At 30.7% G+C, this 13,045-nt stretch overlaps 1 pseudogene; it reads left to right on the plus strand.

Moving 5' to 3' along the window:
* Positions 1-11,905: 11,905 nt before the first annotated feature.
* LOC124888602 lies at positions 11,906-12,969 on the plus strand (annotated as a pseudogene).
* The last annotated feature ends 76 nt before the right edge of the window (positions 12,970-13,045 follow it).

Raw genomic sequence — 13,045 nt, forward strand, 5'->3', positions numbered from 1 at the left:
GGAAATACAATCTTTTAATGCTTGAGAGTGAATTAACATGCAAAAATCTGTTAATATGCTAGAATGTAACATGAACATGCTAAACATGCATTGATATGCTTAAATCTCATGCTTGAAATAAATAAATTAGTATGAAGGAAAGTATGCTAGCATGTTGACGTTCAAATTAATAGGCTAACATGTTAGGACTTAATTCTTATATGAACATGCTGAAATTTAATGCGAACATGTCTAAATTTAATGTTTAACATACTAGAAATTATTATTCATGCTGGAAATTCAATTAAACATGCTGAAAATTATGTTAAACACGCTGAAAATAATATTAAACATGTTGGGAATTCAATTAAACATGCTGAAAATTCAATTAAACATGCTGGAAACTCAATTAAACATGCTGAAAATTATATTAAAGGTGCTGAAATTATATTAACATGCTGAAAATTGTATTAAACATGCTGAAAATTCACTTAAACATCTCAAAAAATTCAATTAATTATGCTTAAATCTAATGTTAAAACGCCAAAAATAGGTTGGAATTTAATTTAATATATTTAATATGCTAAAAATACATTAACATCCTTAAATCTAAATTAATATACTGACATGCAAAATATGTTGATGATATACGCTTAGTGTCAATCTAATTTAGGATGTCGGATTCAGTTAAATTCTAAGATCAAGAATTCTAAGCGAATTAATTAATAAACCATAGATTACGTGCCTAAGCAATTCATATGTTAACAAGTCCTAAGATTGTGTGCCTAAATGAATCACGTAGCACGTAATAAACTTAAAACCTAAATTGTGCCTATCTATACTATTCATAGAGCATGTAAATCTCCGCCCTCTGAGCCGTCCCCAAAATTTATTATTATATCAATAATGTTTGTACGATAATATTACAAACCAAATGATAAACAATAAAAGCTAAATAGAAATAATTAATATAGTCCATTGTAAACACCCCGACGACTCTTGCGATTCCCAAAACACCACTTAATGATAGTTGTTAGATACAAATCAAAAGAGCAAGACAAGCACAAAAGAACACTCGAATACACCAACATATAATCTTAAACAACACATTGTCTTAAACAGAGTAACAAAGAAAACAAAGGCATATTAAGCAAACATTATTTCAAATTAGTTCCTATAGACATGCTTTCTATGTTTTGCCATCACAAAAACTACGGGATAGGAAAAGAATGCATCGATTAGTGACTTACCGGTCGATGATGACAAATAATGATAATAAAAGAAAACCAAGAAACATGAAATGCAAGAACGAATTGCCACCGAAAGGTCAAGATTAATGCTCCACAAATGAGTGCCAAAATAATAACGTAAAATTGCCTCTGTTTTAAGCTTTTGTCAGAGAAAGTGTATATATTCGTTGTAACTTATTTTTAAGAGAACAGATAGCATATAGAGAGTAGGAGATTGTAGATATTATAGAGTGTATCCTTGTCCCCCAAATTATGGGGAGAGGTCTCCTTTAAATAGTTAGTATAAGAAACATTAATAAAGGGAGAAAAATAAATCAAGGAGATTCGTTCCCTTAATCAAGGGGGCAGAATTCAATCAATCAGGAAAATATGTCAAAATTACCATAATTAAACAAATAAAAATCACTCCAAACCAAATAAAATTAATCAATTAATAAGGAGATTATAGAATATGCCAAAATAGATCGAAATCTTTACTATAAATAAAGAAGTATCAAATCTGTAACAATTAAAAGGTGAAGAAACAGTCAATTAGAAATCAATTACAAATATTCAGAAATCAAAATTGACTAGATAACATATCAAAATAAATCAATCAAGAAGGTGTAAACATCTTATAGTGAATCAATCAAGCCTTTTACCCAACGCAAAATCAAGGAACTAATATTTGTCAAAAATCAAGCAAACATACAATCGAAAGTGATCAATCAAAAAAAACAAGCACCTTATTTGAAAATTAAAATCAAATGTCACAAAAGAAATTGGGGTTAGAGTAAAACTCATACAAATTTGGGGGTTTTGATATATGTTAGCCTAGACACGCAAATAAACACATAATCAAAGACACTGAATCAAAATTAAGACTCAAACCTCACAAATTCTAAATCTGAGAATTTGAATAATTTGCGGATAAAGAAAACAAAATCATGCAATTTAAGATTAAAAAAAATATTAAACTCGAACCGTAATCGCAGTGAGGTTCCTTGAAAACCTCGCCGGTCATCAACTCCGGTGAGGATATGATGAATGAGAGGAGGAGGTGGCAAAGGGCGGCGCTGGAGAGGGCAGCGAAGGGGCTCGGCTAGTTTGCTCGTTGGCTGCTTGCAGCGGCGGAAGATGGCTCGGGCTGGACGGGGGCTGATCGGTAGCGGTAGGAGGAGATGCAGCTGTTGACATCCGTAGCAGCGGTGGAGGGAGTGGCTCCCTTTCCGGCGACAGTGAGAGACCAGGCGGAGGAGGTCATTCCCTGCGTGAGGACGACGGCAGCGCTGGTGGTTTTGTTTGCCAAAGTTGTGTACGGTGCTGGTCGGTGGAAGTTGGGTTTAGAGAGAGAGAGGAAGAAAGGGTGTGGATTATTTTGGAGAGAATGAATTAGGGTTAGGGATTAGGCTTAAAAAGGAAAGAATAGACTGATTTGATCTCAGCCGTTGGATCGCTCTTAATCCATGGTTGAGATTAAAAGGATAAGAAAAAGAATTGGGATTTTTTAAATTGAAATGTGGCTAGAACTGTAATAAATTGTGTAAAATACGCTAAGAGTGTAATAAATTGGACGGAAAAGGCTAGAATTTAAATAAATTAAAAAAAAAGCAATTTAATTTAGGTTGTTAATTAAATAAGGCATCGAAAAAAAATAAAGTAAGCCTGTAAAATTATTGTTACATAAAATTATTATATAAAATTATTGATAATAATAATAATAATAATAATAATAACAATAATAATAACAATAATAATAAAAATTAGATAATGTATTTGTAAATTGTTAGTGCATATTTACGGAAAAAAATAATTTAATAAATAGTAATATAATTATGTAAAATATTTTAAATTGTGAAAAAATGATAATAAAAGTAATAAAATAATTTCTATATATTTTAAAATCGTGAATGCGATGCGTCAACATTTGTTTGATATAAGAATAAATGTGTAAAAAATGTTAATATTTTTAAAAAAATAATTTTTGATAAAACAACAGCCCAAAAGGGTATTGAGAGGTCAAAATTGGATATCAACAGTTGCCCATTCATTGCTTGAGAATGATTAAAAAATTGTCAAGCAATGAAAGTTGACGTAGTAGCCAATTTTGTCCGACCGAGATAACAGTTTGTTTGGAAGAAAGCAATGGAAGGTGTTTAAAATATAGTGTGGTCAAGACTTTGGCGTTAAGTCGCTTACATATCTCTAGTTTTATGAGAATTAGGCCGCGTGTAGTTCTAGATTTAGGAATGAATAATATTCCTAAAGATTATCAATGATAAAGGATGGGGGCGTCAAAAAATGATATTGTGGGTTGGTGATTGAAGTGAATAGGATTTGAAAATAATGACATGAAGAGAGGCGTGAAAATGAAAGGTGTGTGAGTTTCGAGTTTGAGCTTATACGGTGTATCGGCGGATAGGGTGATACATTGAAAATAGGAACGAAAATTATTTTTGTTTGTTACCCCTTCTCTGTCGCCTAAGTACCTTACCATATACTATATAACAAAGGTTAGAGTATGTAATTGATAAGCAATTGATATATATAAAGTAAATATGAGAGTAGATAAAGCGTATTTGTTATATTATTGGATCAGCCGTTGGGCTTCTCGATGTGATGTTGGATTGGATTTTGTACCTCTCGATGCAGCGTTGAATCAGTTGTTAGGCTTCTTGATGTAACGTTGGATCTGCTATTGAGCCTCTCGATGTAGCATTGGATCAGCTGTTGGGCATCTTAATGTGACGTTGGATTGGCTGTTGGGCCTCTCGGGGCCTCTCAATGTAATGTTGGATCAGTTATTGGGCTTCTCGATATGACGTTGGATCAGTTGTTGGGCCTCTCGATGTAGCATTGGATCAGCTATTGGGATTCTCAATATGACGTTGGATCGATTGTTGGGCCTCTCGATGTAATATTGGATTAGATGTTGGGCTTCTCGATGTGACATTGAATTGGCTATTGGGCCTCTCGATATGACGTTGGATTGGCTGTTAGGCCTCTCATCTATACCTATTAGTCCTTCCACTTTTAGCTCAACAAGATAAAAATGGTTAGCACAGATAGATGTATATTGTAGAAGATTAAACAATGTAGTGAAAACAACCATAACAATAATGACAAGATGAAATTCGAAAGCACATTGGTTGTACTGTTGGATCAGCTATCAGGTTACTCGACGTGATGTTGGATTGGCCATTGGGCCTCTCATCTATACCATAACAATAATGATAAGATGAAATTCAAAAGCGTATCTGTTATACTGTTGGATCAACTGTCAAGATTTTTGGCTTGATGTTGGAATAGCCATTAGGCCTCTCATGATGGAGTGATTGTTGTCATCTATACCTGTTAATCTTGTACTCAAATAAAGGTTGTCAGTCAAAAAGAAATGTGGGTTTGTACCATGCTCGAGTCGACTCCTTGGTCGTTGTTTTCTACTCCATGAATCGTTAGGATTCTCCATCGTGATGAAATTTTTGAGGAATTCTCAAAAATTACTGCCCCAGTTTAGAATGTAAAGCGCCTTTCGTACGTCATTGTGAATGAATATATTGTTTACTCGTGAATTGAGGAATTCTCAAAAAATTTTGCCCCGGTTTAGAATGAATGGCTTTTTTTTTACGTCATTGTGAATTGACATATTGTTTACTTCTGAAATTTTTGAGGTTTTCTTGAAACCTAAAAAATTCTACGCTAGTTTTGTCTTTGGAGTCTCTTATTTCTGCATCACTAAAAAAAACATTAGTCCAAGAGAAATGATTGTCCTATATTTGAATATCATAACCTCAATTGTAATCTGCCTTTATATGCTTTGGAAGTGTAAGAATTTGATAAAGAGGGAGAAAGAAAAATATTTTATTAGATTAAGACTGGACCCAAAATGGGCTGCCTTCGTATCCAAATGAAAGTCAGGTCAAACATAGTTCAAGAGTACAAAGAAAGGTAGAGCAAACAAGAAAATATTATTAGCCATAAGATGGGTAAAATGAGATTGGTGACATGAAGTAGGAACGTCAATTCATGTGATACGTTTTATGTTTATTTCGTGAACGTCTTGGATCTTGTTGGACAGAGTAAGATTGAGCCTTGTTTTGAGAACCAAAAACAACACGGGTCTCTTTATTATTTTAATAGCCTTGCGTTCGAGGTATGGAGGGTGATGAATCCTCTTTCTCTCTCTTGGATGGATTCTTCGTTTCATATTCTAATTTATTTCCAATCGAAATTAGACTCTCAAAGTTGTGACCAACCAGAAGGAAAATTTTCTGGAAGTATATCCATCTAGTGTCCTGAGGAAAATTTGGACCAATTCCTCTTCATAAACAGAAGGGCGTATTTTGGAAGCCTCTAACCTCCATCGAATTGTATATTCCTCAAAATATTCATGGGTCGTTCTCTTGATCTCGAATAACTCCCGCATTGTTGGACCAGTATTGATGTTAAACTTGTATTGCCTCACAAAATCTTGAGTCAATTCTTCCCAATTATGCCATTTGTCAAAATCCTGTTGGGCGAACCGTGTGAGTGCCATTCCGGACAAACTTTGAATAAACAATCTCATTAAGAGAGCCTCATTGTGTCCTATGCCAATTAGCCTGCCGCAATAGTCCTTCAGATGTGTGATTGGATCCCTATGCCCATCAAATATGTTGAACTTTGGAACTTTGTATCCTGTAGGTAAATCAATCATCGGATGTATACATAATTTCTCGTACCTCAAGTCATAAATAACCCTAGAACACATTTCCTCATTCAATCTTTTCTCTAAGTCACGAAGCCTTTGCCAACGTTCATCTTAATTGATCCTTTCACTTTCAGAAGTGTCACATGCAGAAGAAAATTGCTGAAAAGGGGTGTGGGTAAGGCGACGATAAGGAGTCATAGTGTTTTGCCTTAGGCGATGAAAAGGAGGACTGAAAACTTTTCGGACATTGAGCATATTTGTCATATTACAGATTGTCACTTGAGTTTGATGTTCAAATGCTAGACCAACTTAAAATAAAATAAGGCAAACAAAAATTACCACATAACCCGTAAGTTCAAACATAATGAAGACTAAGATTTAATAAGTGATCTAGGCGTAAAGATTGGAGCTCCTAACGCACGAAACATGATAGTGATAGAACATGATGTCGAAATTGCAATTATGATTGTAAAGAAGATAAGAAAGATAGGAAATGAGTAAGGTCGACTTTCGTTGAACATCAGATTTGTTGATTCAAAACATCCTTTGTAATTGACATCACATCACATCACATTGTTGATTCATCCAACTCCATGTAGAAAAGGACAAAATAAAAAAATTTATTAAGATGAGACCGAACTCATTAAATGAGCGCCTACATATCCCTCATCTAGAGGAATCAAGTTGACCGTAGTTCACATTACATAGGCAAGAAAAGCATAAAAGGAAACTGCCAATTGTAAACTTGAATGAATTTCAAATATTTGAGAGTCTGAAGCGGAGAATCATCATGATATCCTCTACACCAATGTCGAACCTTTGCAAGTCAAGCCTAGTAAATCAATCATCATCACGGTTCGGCTTCATCACACTTATCACTTTGGCATCAATCAGTGTTTGAATTTTGTCTTTCAAAGTTCGACACTCTTCTATGGTGTGTCCTTTCATCCCTGAATGATAGGGATAAGTTTTAGAACGATCAAGCCATGGTTCATATGTGTTCATGACAATTACAGGAATAGGAGTGATATAGCCAGCCACTTTCAATCTCTCATAAAGTTGAGCTATGGGCTCAACCAAAGGGGTGTATTGTATTGGTGGATCTTTATGAAGCTTATGTTGAGGTCTGGTGGATCGGGTGGATCATTGATTTGTTGGTAGATTTTGGTAAAAACTGGAATGTAGTTTGATGTTGGAGCAACGAATGAATGTGCTTACCAAACAGTGTCATTGCTTTAGCAATAAATTCAACTACCCCAGCTTTATATTCCTCCCTCAATCCCATACGGTTAGGATAAGCTCTATTATACATCCATGTACTATCTTCATTTTTCATTTACACAAGAATGACAACAATAATAATAAAGAAGAGAAACAAAAACAAGAGAACCAAAACAATAACAGGAGAAAAAACACCAACAGTAGTTTTCATACATTTCAGGGCCTTTTTCTATTTGCTTCTAGAACATGTCTATTTTTAAATTAAAATTGGTCTTTTTAAAAACAGAAAGGGGTCTAATATACCCTTCAACTATTGAAAATGGTACACAAATACCATCCTTCCACCTTTAAGCTCAAAAATACCCTTCCATCCATCTATTTGGCTCAAAAATACCCTTAATGTATTAGAAATGGCTAAAAAATGTCCTTCTTCCTCTATTGGTTCAAAAATACCCCTCCATCCACCTATTTGGATAAAAAAAAGCGCTTAACATTAAATTTAAGTTCAAAAATGTCTCCTCCTTTTAACAAATTCTGATGTGAAATATAATTTTATTTAAATTAATTAAATACATGACATTATTTTTATTGGTCCACATGTAATTAGACTCAAATTCATTCACAATTTAATGGTCCTCTTTTCACTAATTTTTTTAGTTATATATAAAAATTTAAAAAGAATTAATTAATGTTTAAGTGCAAAATTAGAAAAAAATTCCTTAAATAGGATAATTAGCAAAGGGCAAATACTCTCATAGTTAATGGTTATCTATGTGTTCTCAAATATTAGAAAATATATTTTAGGTAAAATTTTGAAGACTTTTAGTTCTTTTTAGGTTTTGAACTTTTTATATAAAAAAAAACTTGAAAGTAATTTAAATCTTTATTTAATTTAGGTAAGAATGCATAATATTTTACACTTCTATCATTCTCCAACATGAAACCATAAAAATAATAATAATAATACAAAGAAAAATAGTAGTGATATATATATATATATATATATATATATATATATATATATACTAGAGGAGCATGGCCCGTGTCAGCACGGGCCCAACATTAAGATATTTTATTATGTATAGTAACTTAAATTGATATTAGTTTGAATTATGAATTATAACACATGAATACACAAAATATATTGACTACTTGGTAGTATTTTGCAAAGAGTCAAGTCTTACAAGATAATTATGTATTTCCTTACTAAGCCGCCATAAACATTATTTTTTTCATTTTCTCCTTCTCTTTTATTTGTTAACTTGTTCTTTGAAGTTAAACTAAATTAATATTTTAAATTCAAATTGTAAGTGTTTCAAAAATTATATAGAAAAAAAACTATAGTTACCATTTTTCATATTAATTTAAATTATTTGACTTTGAGAACACGATAAAACATACTTATGTAAAATTTTTATTGAACTTTGCTTTTGTATATGCTCCTTCCATTCAAATGTGGAGTCGTTTGTTAGAGTGTATAAAAATAATGCTGATAGAATGTATAAATAATGTTTGCATTAATAATGCTTGTATTAATAATATTGGTATTATTTATGCTAACATTATTTCTTATACATCTTTTGATGTACAGTGTACTGTATTAAAACTTGTATTCTCAATTTGATATATTTAAACCAAAGTTTAAAAAAAAGATTAATTGCATATATACATCCTAGGATTCACCCGGGATCTAGCATGACTCAATATATATTTATTTGTCTCAATTTTTGTGATAAAAAATGAATTTAGATAATCAATCATACTTTTAATATGTTTTTATATATTTTAAGTTGTTAATATTGTAATTTCTAATATTTTTATGTAATTTTTAAATAATATATGTTACTCTCTTTATCCAAACTTTTGTGACATTGATAGTCAATTATATTTTTAAAATAATCTAAGTTTTTAATTATTGTGATTTATAATATTTTTCTTTTATTTCAATTTAAGTGACACTAATACAATTTCGAGAGTCAACCAAGTATTTATATCGTTTAAATTTTTTAAGTTGTTAATTATTGTGAATTACTATTTTTTTAAGTATTTGTTAAAGATATATAATAGATTAAATTATTTTAGATATTTAAAATTTTAATTATTATAATTTATAATATTTTTTATGTAATTTTCAAAAAATGTATGCTACTCTCCTTGTCCAGAGTTTGTGCACTAATAGTCAATTATATTTCTTAAATAATTTAAATTTTTAATTATTGTGTAAAAATTTTCTACTCTAATTTTAAATGAAATGATGCTTAGAAGAACATAATAATTAATTAGAGGTGATATAGTAAAATCATGATTGAAGCAGCGAAACAGACATGTCTTAAATGAGTCACAACAACTAACTAGAAATGATATGATAAAATTATTGTAAAAGATACTTGCGAAAAAAAAGTAGGTGAAATCTCATATAAGAATTCGAGTTACTTTAAAACATCAAGAGTTAACTTATAATTTTATATCTATTTTATCCTTTTTATTAAATATTATTTAATTATTTATTTATTTAATACTTAGATAACTTATAATAATTAATTAGAGGTGATATTTAGTAAAATTATGATTAAAGCAGCTGAAGCAGACATGTCATAAATGTCTATTCTATTGTTTTATTATTTATAGTATTAATTTTTTAATATGTAAATAATTTATAATAATTAATTAGGAATGATATAGTAAAATCACGGAGTGAATAGCTCAAGCCGACAAGTCGACGAAGAGCTTCTTTAAATACTTAGATGACTTATAATAATTAATTAGGAGTGATATTTAGTAAAATTACGATTAAAGCAGCTGAAGCAACTAAAATAGACATGTCATAAATGTCTATTTTTATTTTTTTAAAATTAAATATTTTTTAATATATAAATGGGTTATAATAAATAATTAGAGATAATATAATAAAATCACGATTGAAGAATTTGAAGCAGATAACATAAGCAGGCATATCAAAATTTTCTCTTTTATATATTAAAAAAAATTAAATTAGGTGAAATTGTAGTAACAAATAAGAAAGAAAGTAAATTATATGTTTGATATGAAATTAAATAAAGAACAAAATTTATTTAATTGTATCAATTATTAATAATTTTTATAATAAATTACCATCTTACTAATTAATTTACTTAAATATAATATATTTGAAACAATTTTACACATAAAAAGATAAATACTAAGAATGAAAAATAAATGGAAGATAGAGGGTCCACATGTGTGAAAATAATATAGAAATATGCAAGGTCATGTGTGATGGCATTATAGTAAATTTCTTAGATGACATTGTTCGTAATTAAAGAGAAAAGAATGGGCTTTCATTAAAATTTTTGATGAGGTTCAAAAAACAATGCACAAAAATTATCAAATTGAGTTTAGAACTTATGTTTAATGACTAAACTATCTTCAAGCTTTTTTAAAATTGCAAGAAGTTGCCATGTTGAAACCATCATTTCTATAATATAGAAATATATTAAAATGTAATTAAAAAAAACATCTCTACGTGAAACAAAAAAAAAATTAAAAAAAAAAAACATTCCCCCCTAGAAGACTTTACTATAGATAAAATCATTTAATTTTTTCCTTTAATTTTTATTTTATTAAATAAATATATAGAATGAAACTAAGAGTCCTAAAATATATATATATATATATATATATATATATATATATATATATGAAACCCGAAACATATAGGAAAATTAAGAGTCCTAAAATATATGGAAGTAAATTAAGAGTCCTAAAATAGACAAAATATATTTCTTAAAAAAACAAAAATTACAATAAATATAGCTATTATGATGTACCATAAATTACTTGATAACTTGGTACCAACCTAAAACTAAAAAAATAATAATTAAAAAAAAATCACTCCTGACGTAAAACCCACAAAAATTATATAATAATAAAAAATTATAATTAAAAAAACCCAAAAATAATATAATGATAAAAGGTTGTAATTAAAAAGACCTCAAAATAATATAATAATGAAGTAAATTGTAACTAAAAAAAAGTCCACCACTACTTGAAACCAAAAAAATAATATACTAATTAATGCATATTTATTCCATCAAAAAATATATAATATCCTAATTAAAAAATTATAATTACAAAAAAAATTACCCCTACGTGAAACTAAAAAAAATGATATAATATAAAGGAGGAGACATTTTTGGACTTAAATTTAATATTAAGGGCATTTTTTTATTCAAATAGGTGAATGAAGGGGTATTTTTGAACTAATAGAGGAAGAAAGATATTTTTAAGCCATTTCTAATACATTAAATATATTTTAGAGCCAAATAGATGGATGGAAGGGTATTTTTGAGTCTTGAAAGGAGGGTAAAGAGTATATTACCCTTTCAGTTTTAAAAATAAAACTAAAACCAGAAAGCGCCAATATGTTCTAATTTAGATTATGATGAATTAGGATCCTTCCTAGATCCGGAAATTTTCAATGCTATACCAGTCACGGAATAAATGGAAACATGGGGGTTGGGAGGTGGGTGGGAGTGAGGGTGGTATGAACATTACTACCAAAAAAGATACAATTTTTACCTGGTATTGACATTTAATGAAACTTGGGTGTTGTTTTCTTTAGATGTTTCATCAATTGAACAATCATTTACAAGTGAATTTGATACATACAAACAAGATTTTGGATTCTTGATAGAAAAGAACAACTTTTTAGTAACATATTTTTTTCTACAAAAAGGAATTGAATTAATTGAGATTTTCTTGTATATGGTTTGTGAAAATGATACAGGAAAATCCAATTTGGATATGACAATTGTTGAACAACTTGTTATTTGCCATAATTATAACAGAAAGCAATATACACACAAGAGTGTTTGAAGCTAAGTTGCAAGATGGAGCTGTTTGGGAGAAGGCTGGTGTTAGTGTTTCTGTTGTTTATGGTGTTATGCCTCCTGAGGCTTATCGCGCTGCTATACCAACTGATAATGAGGATGTCGTCAAGCCCGGTCCTGTTCCCTTTTTTGCTGCTGGTATTAGTTCAGTTCTACATCCAAAAAAATCCATTTGCACCAACACTGCATTTTAATTATCGTTACTTTGAGACTGATCATGCTCCAAAAGATACACCAGGGGCACCAATGCAATGGTGGTTTGGTGGTGGTACTGACCTTACACCTGCGTACGATGTGAAGCACTTCCATTCGGTGCAAAAAAACTGCCTGTGACAAATTCGATGCTAGCTTCTACCCTCGGTTTAAGAAATGGTGTGATGACTATTTGTATATTAAGCATCGTGGTGAGAGAGGAGGTGTTGGGGGAATATTTTTTGATGATTTGAACGACGAAGACGACTATGATCAAGAAATGCTTCTTTCCTTTTCAGCAGAGTGTGCAAATTCTGTTGTTCCTGCATGCATATATACCTATCATAGAGAAGAGGAAGAATACCCCTTTCACAGACGAACACAAACCATGGCAACAACTAAGGCGAGGCCGCTATATATGTGGAATTCAACTTGGTTTATGACCGTGGAACTACGTTTGGTCTCAAGACGGGAGGTAGGATCGACAGCGTTCTAGTATCTCTTCCATTAACGGCACGATGGGAGTATGATCACCAACCACATGTAGGTACTGAAGAATGGAAACTCTTGGATGCTTGCATCAACCCTAAGGAATGGATCTAATAGTTTTCACAAGTTCTTCCATGTTTATCTAATAGTTTCAGTTATCAAATCTCCGTTCTTATGTTTATTTGTTAGGAATTTTCTTAGGATTCATATTTGTATTTCAAAATTGCATTCAACGTAACATGATAGAAGAAAGTTTCTTTTGGGAGAAAAAAAAAACATGAAGATAGTGTTTGATGATCATCAATAAACAAATATTTGCATGTCGAAAGAGTTACAGGTAAGAGTGGAGTAAAATACACATTATGAGTAACTAACCC

Source organism: Capsicum annuum, chromosome 1 (genome assembly GCF_002878395.1).
Source record: "Capsicum annuum cultivar UCD-10X-F1 chromosome 1, UCD10Xv1.1, whole genome shotgun sequence".
NCBI classification, from domain to species: domain Eukaryota; kingdom Viridiplantae; phylum Streptophyta; class Magnoliopsida; order Solanales; family Solanaceae; genus Capsicum; species Capsicum annuum.